The sequence below is a fragment of the Ovis canadensis genome, chromosome 26, assembly GCF_042477335.2.
Source record: "Ovis canadensis isolate MfBH-ARS-UI-01 breed Bighorn chromosome 26, ARS-UI_OviCan_v2, whole genome shotgun sequence".
NCBI classification, from domain to species: Eukaryota; Metazoa; Chordata; class Mammalia; order Artiodactyla; family Bovidae; genus Ovis; species Ovis canadensis.
This window is the reverse complement of record NC_091270.1, coordinates 36,733,134-36,742,190: the sequence shown is the minus strand read 5'-3', so window position 1 is coordinate 36,742,190 and position 9,057 is coordinate 36,733,134.

Here is a 9,057-nt window from a genome sequence, read left to right as displayed (position 1 = left end):
ACTTAGCAGCAGCAGCAGCAGCAGTGTTTAAGAAGTTTTAGAATTTAGTATCTCAGTGCTAGACATTCAAATTCATTTTTAATATTCTTTGGGGGACTTCTTTAGGAGTTTTGTTTTTTCTTTTTGCCTCATCCTTATAGTCTCTCATTAGCAATGAATGACATTATCATTTAAACATTTCTTCCATTGTCTTACATTCTGTCATTGCAAAATGTGTTATTTTGATGTCTTCTTTGGATATTGTAATCATGTAAAATCACTGCAGATGGTGACTGCAGCCATGAAATTAAAAGACTCTTACTTCTTGGAAGGAAAGTTACGACCAACCTAGATAGAATATTAAAAAGCAGAGACATTACTTTGTCAACAAAGGTCCGTCTAGTCAAGGCTATGGTTTTTCCAGTGGTCAGGTATGGAAGTGAGAGTTGGACTATGAAGAGAGCTGAGCGCAGAAGAATTGATGCTTTTGAACTGTGCTGGAGAAGATTCTTGAGAGTTCCTTGGACTGCAAGGAGATCCAACCAGTCCATCCTAAAGGAGATCAGTCCTGGGTGTTCATTGGAAGGACTGATGCTGAAGCTGAAACCCCAATACTTTGGCCACCTTATGTGAAGAGTTGACTCATTTGGAAAGACCCTGATGCTGGGAAGATTGGGGGCAGGAGGAGAGGGGGGGACAGAGGATGAGATGGCTGGATGGCATCACCGACTCAATGGACATGGGTTTGGGTAGACTCTGGGAGTTTGTGATGGACAGGGAGGCCTGGCGTGCTGCGGTTCATGGGGTTGCAAAGAGTCAGACATGACTGAGCGACTGAACTGAACTGAAAGTGATGTCTTCCAAAAAGATTCTATCTCTGTAAGATTAAACCTTTATTATGTGAAAAAAATCAAGGTATCATGATTACCTTCACACCCTTATTGGTGACTGAGAGGTGTTGTCAAGCTGTTCCTGAACATTAAAAAAAAAAAAAAAAAGCATAAGCTGCCTCTCTGGCTTTCCCATAGTCCATATAGCCTTACTTTATTCCTTATTAGTTATGAAGGAAGATTTAATTTTATCCCACCTTGGTGACAGGGCACAAAAATTAATGGGTAGAACATCTCACATCTCTATGTATGCTGCTTAAATACAAGATGGAAAATATAACTCAGTTTTACCCTGTGCTAGATGTTAGTGGGTCAAGAAGGAAAGATAGAGTCCCACAACTCAAGCAGATGCAAAGTATATAAATAATACTAATATTTCATAAAGTGCTTCTAACTTTTTGAAATTTTTGCACAGAACTCATTTGCACCTTAGAGCTTCATATGGTTGATAAGGCCAGTGTAACTACAGATCTTGTAGATGTCTATGGCACAAGGAAAATGAATGCTCCAAGGCTGACTGGCTGTGATGTCTATTGATCACTGTTCCTGGTGGTGGTGGTGGTTTTAGCTGCTAAGTCGTGTCCGACTCTTGAGACCCCATGGACTGTAGCCCTCCAGGCTTCTCTGTCCATGGGATTCTCCAGGCAAGAATACTAGAGTGGGTTGCCATTTCCTTCTGCACTGTTCCTGACTCATCCTCTTTTCCTCTTTTTGAAATTCCCTTTTAAAATATCACATATACGTGGACACAGAAAGTATAAACTCATGAACGTTCTTGAAAATGAAGGCTGCTGATGTACAATTGTGTCAGTTTATTGAAAGAATTAGCATAACTTCTGGTTAGATGGACCAGATTAGAAATGATCAGCAAAGAGCCTGTGCTTACATCTCAAACCGAAAGAGCACGTGAAGAACATCTCCATTTCCTTCTCCTTCATCAACCAATCCCAACGCACCCTCATTCCAAAGACTCAGAACCCTATCACATCACAGGTAACAAAGCTACTGATTTACATAACAACTTGATTCCCTGTATTCATTCTGGAAACTATAATTAGCACTAAGGTAAAAACCTAAAGTGAGAAAGTGAAAGTGTTACCAGTACTAAACCATTTCCTTAATAATGTCTTTTTAGGGTCCTGGGAATGACACACAAAAAAGACACTGTAGAAACCTTCGAGGTCTAATATTAGACATTATTAATTAATCATCTACTACACCAGGGGACTAAATTCAAGCCTGACTCGAAGAAAATTATGAATAAATATTTTATAAATGCAACCATATTTTTTCTCTTTTATTCTGCTGCCAACATTTATCATTACCACACTGAGCACAGTATAAAAGGTACTTTATGCCATTCCTCCAAAAATCACTACTCATCTAGATTTCTATACTAAATAAGAGATGTGTGTATTTCCTAAAGTACTTTTCCCAAAATATACCTTTGCCTTACAGAAAAGGAGATCATCATACAATTTGATTATACAATGGGAATATATAATGGGATTAAAAGTTACAGCAAGAAATTTTTATGCATGACATTCTGCTTTGGATTGTTAGATATTGAACAGTAAATATATAATGAGACATGTAAAAGTTTTGTCTGAGTTTACATTACTTCTATTTCAATATTAAACCCCAAAGGCTCTTTTGTTCACTAGAATATTAGCTCTCCATGAAGGTAACTTTAATAACGTTTCAGCATTAGGAGTGGGGTTGTGATATTCTGTTTCAGTTATGTTCGTACACATCCTGGAAAGTTACTAGGTGTTAGGCCACCGTTTAACTTTATCTTTTTTCCATAATACTTGTAGAGAAAGTGTAATGGGATTTTGAGGTTTTCTGTTTGAGATTTTTCCATAAAGAAATACCATGATCCATGGGATCAAGGAAAAAGCCCATATACCTACAGCATAAGAAACCAGCACCTTGGACAAAGGCTCTGTCACTGGAGTGTGAAAAGGATGAAGAAGAGTCGGGAACAATGCCAGCAAAACCCTGGGGTCAGAAAATGTACTGCAGATAAAGAACCTTGACTTCTGTTATTAAATCAGTAGAAATTTAATAATGTTTAATAATAATGTGGAGCCTACAAATAGTTTGTTACACAAAAAGAAATAGTGCACCAAATTTACAAAGAAAAACCATCCATTAAGAAGTATATTATCACATTTAAAAAAAAATACATTGGAATTTTGGGTGTAATAGTTTATATAAAGTGTTATTCCTGAACTTTAGATAAGCAATGCCAAAACACATAAAACTATCATCTCTTTTTAAAGGTATTCAGAAGGCATTCACCTTTATATTTGAAAAATGTAACAAGAGCTACACATAAAAATGTATGTTGTAATATTTGAACAAAAGATTTTTTTTTCTCTAAGCCAATTTCTTTTATCCTTGTTCTCAAAGGCAAGAATCATTTCTTTCAAATTATTAACCCTTCCAGTCTTATCCATATGAAATAATCAGTTTTCCTTAATAAAATTTGCTTTCCAGATTGTAAAAGCTGTTAAAATGTTCTACCTTTTGCCTCCTATTTCTCTGTACTTGAATGCAGATGTTGGTGTTTAGTGAGCACCAACGTGGCTTTGGAATTCATAGTCTCTATTGGCCCAAGAATTTCTCTCAGGTGTTGGGAGGGAAACTTTCTGCAAAAGTTTCAACATGCAAAAGAATTATCTTCGTCTTCCATATATTTCCATCTACTTTGGCTTTTTATCACTTTTTTTTTTTTTTTTTTTTTTGCACACCAACAGGTATAAGCCACTCTGAACCTGGAATCTCAGCATTCCCTAGAAAGACTGTGAGACAGAGAGACTAGAGGCATAAATAATGGAAGGAGTGGTGCAGATTCTTGAATAGGGAATCCTTTATTTCAGTGACATGTTGGTCGATCTTCTGCAAGTTAAGAGTGGTAGTAAAAATGTCATGATATTGCTGTATATTATACTGTGACACTGGCAAGATCCTTGACACATTCAAGGAATTTGTCTGAAGAGCTGCACAAACGCCCAGGTTTCAACTGGTTAGTTATCAACTTATTAATTGAATTTTGATGCTATACCATGCATTATAATTCCCTAGAAAAGTGAGTAAAAATAGAAAAAGCTGATCTGTGCTTTCAAGATGTAGACAACGAAAAGCATCATGCCCATAACAGTGTAAAAATGAACGAGGACATGATTAAGATAGAGTAAAGAATCAAAAGGAGATAGCAGAGGTCAGATTATGTAGGGGAAAAAATGAAAAAAAAACCTATAAACTAAAGAGATTAATAAAGAGAGGCCAATCTGTAGGAAACTATATTAGTGTGGTAGAGAAAAACTTGTGATTAAGAATTCCCAGGAAGGGAAGAAGACATGAAAACACTGAGTAAAGACATAAAAGCAGCAAATATTCAGTCAAAAAATAATAGGTGTGCTTAAGGAAGACTCTCATAACTGAAACTGAAGTAAAAATCCTAGCATATCATCGCTTTCCTGGGCTAGACAAATAATCTGAGTTTGAAGGCTAAAAGTCTAAACATGTTACAGAATAAGCTAATGGAAGAAACTAATCCCAGGTATATCCTCAAGAAATCATTAATTTCAAGACAAAGTGTTGGGGGAATTCTATAGCCTAAAAGGAAAATTAATTCAATTAAAGTGATTAGATATCAGAGGTATAAAAATTCTTTGCAGCTAACATCAAGTAAAAGAAGAAATAAGGAACACATAGTTACCTATCTAATGTATGATAGCTTTAACTTCTCTGTGAGTACAAAATATATCACCTATTTCTTTTCATGGAAAAAATTACTCAAAAATATTCTTTACCCAACCATATGACTAATCAAATATAAGAAACACTACAAACAAAGTTTTAGACACAAGAAAAGATCAATAAGAATTTTTTTCTTATTGAAGAGGAGTAAAAATGTGCTAAACTCCTAGGATTAGACAGGATGTTACTAAAAACTTTTTTTTAATTCAGTACTTTTCAAAAGTATTAATAATAATAATAGTATTTTTGAAAAGCAAATTCACTGTATGTTTTATCATCTGTGAATTCAAGATCACTGGGGGTAAAAAAAAAAAAATCACCACCATTTCTGATTAGAACTCTCACCAAACTAATCTGAAGAGAACCTTGCCCTGCTCGAAAGCATCTGTGGAAACCATATAGCCAATGTCTTACAGGAAAAGCTTTAATGATTTCCTGATAAAATCAGAAAACAAGAATGGCCTTTCCCATTCTTTATAGTCAACAATACACTAGGGTATTCAGATTAGAGAGGATTAAATAAAACTATCTCTATTCAAAGATCACACAATTGTCTAGGTAGAAATCCTAAGGATTTACTCCCAAAAGTTATTAGAACTAATGAACTTAACAGAACTGTAGAATGCAAGACCAATACACCAAAATCAGCTGTACTTCCACATATAAGCAATGAACAAAAATATCAGAAGTGAGGCAAAAAAGCCATTTACAATACTATCAATACATGAAATACTTATGAATATATCTTATGAAAGGAATACAAGATCTTTACACTAAAAAAACATTAAAGGTTGCTGAGAGAAGTTAAAGAAAATCTAAAGACAAAGAGATACACTGTGTCCCTGGATTGGAAGAACTCAATATTGTTAACATGTCATTTCTCCCCAGATATCTATAAATTCAAGGCATTTGGAATCAAAACTCCAGGGAGCTATTTTTGGTAGAAATTAACAAGCTAATTCTAAAATTGATATGGAATTGCAAATGACCAAAACAAATTTAAGAAAAACGAGGAATGACCTAATTGATTCTAAATCTTAAAGTAAAATTATAGTAAATAAAATAGTGACATATTTGCAGAGAGCTAAAAATATATATCAGTAGAACAGAATGGAGTCTGTAATTAGGGCCAAAGATAAGGATAGCTGATTCAGCAAATGTTGCTCAAACAACTGAGTATCCATATGCTTGAAAATTAATTTTCACATATGGTGTGAGGTATGGATCAAAGTTAACTCAAAATGGATCACAAGCCTAAGTCTAAAACAGAAAAATACAACCCTTTTGGGAGAAAATCTTTGCAATTTTGGGTTAAACAGCAATTTCATAGATATTGCAATAAAAGGTATGGTCTGTAAAAAAAACAAATTAATACCTTGGATTTCACTTAAAATAAGAGTATCTTGGAAACCATAATCAAAAGGAAAAGACACTCTACAGACTGGGAGAAAATACTGGCAAACAATGCAACCAACAAAGGCTTAATTTCCAAAATATACAAACAGCTCATATAACTCAATAACAACAAGAATCTAATTTAAAAAAATGGGCAGAAGACCTACATAGACATTTTTCCAGAGAAAGCACATAGATGGTCAACAGGCACATGAAAAGATGCTCAACATCACAACTTTCCAGAGAAATGAAAATCAAAACTATAATGAGGTATCACCTCACACTGGTTAGAATGGCCATCACTAAAAAGCCTACACATAATAAATGCTGGAGAGGGTGTGGAGACCACAGTGTTGGTGGGAATGTAAATTGGTGGGAACACAAATACGGAGAACAGCATGGAGGTTCCTCAAAAAACTAAAAATGGAGTTACAGTGATCTAGCAATCCCACTGCTGGGCATATATGCAGAAAAAACTCTAATTCAAAAAAATACATGCAACCCAATGTTCACAGAAGTACTACTTACAATAATCAAGACATGAAAGCAAGTTAAATGTCCATCAATAGATGAATTGATAGAGAAGATGTAGTGTGTGTGTGTGTGTGTGTGTGTGTGTGTGTGTGTGTATGCTGTGCTGTGCTTAGTCACTCAGTCGTTTCCAGCTCTTTGGGATCCCATGGACTGCAGCCCTCCAGGCTCCTCTGTCCATGGGATTCTCCAGGCAAGAATACTAGAGTACATTTCCATGCCCTCCTCCAGGGAATCTTCCTAACCCAGGGATTGAACCCAGGTCTCCCACATTGCAAGCAGATTCTTTATCAGCTGAGCCACAAGGGAAGCCCAGAAATACTGGAATGCGTAGCCTATCCCTTCTCCTAGGGATCTTCCCCACCCAGGAATCGAACTGGGGTCTCCTGCATTGCCCACATATTCTTTACCAGCTGAGCTACCAGGGAAGCGTACACACACACACACACACACACACACACACACACACACACACACACGAATACTACTCAGCCATAAAAAGAATGAAATAATAGCATCTGCAGCAACATGACCAAGTGAAGTAAGTTAGACAGAGAAAGACAAATATCATATGATTATCACTAATGTGTGGAATTGTAAAGATGATACAAATGAATTGATTTTCAAAAACAGGAACAGAATCACAAAGAAAAGAAACTTATGGTTACCAAAGGGAAAAGAGAGAGAGGAGTAAATTAGGAATTTGAGATTAGCAAATACAAAGTACTATATATAAAATAAATAGCAAGGTCCTACTGTATAGCACTGGGAACTATATTCAGTATGTTGTAATAACCTTCAATGGAAAAGAATATGAAATTATATGTATGTGTGTATATGTATATATAAACTGAATCACTTTGCTGTATACCAGAAACTAATATACTGTAAATCAATTATACTACAATAAAAATTTTAAAATTTCTCTTAATATTAATAAATACATATAAAACTTAACAATATCTGTTCTTCAAAAGATATTGTTTAGAAAGTAAAATCAAAAGCCATAGACCAGGAGAAAATCTTTGCAAAGCATGTATCTGATAAAGGATTTATCCTAAGATACATGAAGAACTCTTAAAACTCATTAAGAGGGGCAGAATAAAGATGGTGGAGTAGGAAGACCTTCAGTTTACTTCTTTCAAGAAGCATAAAAACTACAGCTATATATAGAGTGACTCTCACTGAAATCAACATAAAGAATAGATCACAATAAGTTACTAAACAAGTCGCAACAAATTTAAGAAAATTAAAATCATATCAAACATCGTCTTCAGATAAATCACAAGAAAAAAGTGGGAAGAAAACACAGAACCATGAAGATTAAATATAATACTTAACAACCAATGAGTCTAAGAAATCAAAGAAGTAAAAACACAACACAGAAAACTCGAGGATCAAATGGTTTCATAGATGAATTCTACCATGTTTTAAGGTAATTTATGCCAATTCTTCTCAAGCTTCTCCAAAAAAAATGGAAGAGGAGGGGAGGGAACACTTCAAAATTCACTTTATTAGACCACCATTCTCCTCATACGAAAACCATATAAGGAAATAAAAAAAAAATAGGCCAACATCCCTAATGGATATATAAGCAGAAATTCTCAACAAAATACTAGTAAACTGAATTCAACAGCTCATTAAAAGGACCATACACCATCAAGTGGGATTCATCTCTGAGATGCAAGGATAGTTCAGAATATGCAAATTAACTGACAGACATTAGTTAAAGACAAAAGTCACATAATCATTTCAGTAGATGCCTAACAAAATACAACATACTTTCATTATGAAAACTCTCTACAAATTTAGATGAAGAGAACATATGTCAACATATAAACTCCATAGAAAACAAATTCACAACTAACATTATACTTAGTAGTGAAAAGTTGAAAGCTTTTCCTCTAGGATCAGGAACAAGATAAAGATGTATACTTTCATCACTCTTATTCAACATAGTACGGGAAGTTTTAGCCAGAGATACCCAGCAAGAAAAAAATTGGCATTCACATCAGGAGGGAAGAAGTAAAATTTTATCTGAAGACGAAATGACTTTTTTATATACTAAATCTCAAAGACTCAACCAAAAAACCTATTGAACTAAATCAACAAGTCAGTAAACTTGCAGGATATAAAAATCAACATGCAGAAATTATTTGTATTTCTATATTCTGTAACACATCCGAAGAGGAAGTAAAGAAAGCAATCTCATTTCACAAGAGCATCAAAATAATAAAACTACCTAGAAATACATTTAACCAAGGAAGTGAAAGATCTGTATAGTAAACACTACAAGGCTATGCTTAAAAGAATACCTAAGAAGACACAGACAAATTAAAAGACATTTTGTGTTCATGGATTGGAAGAATATTGTTAGAATGTTCATATTATCCAAAGCCATCCATAGAGTGGGATTATGTTCAGTCCAAATTCCAATGGCATTCATCACAGAACAAAGAAAACCAATTCTAAGATTTGTATGAAACCACAGAAG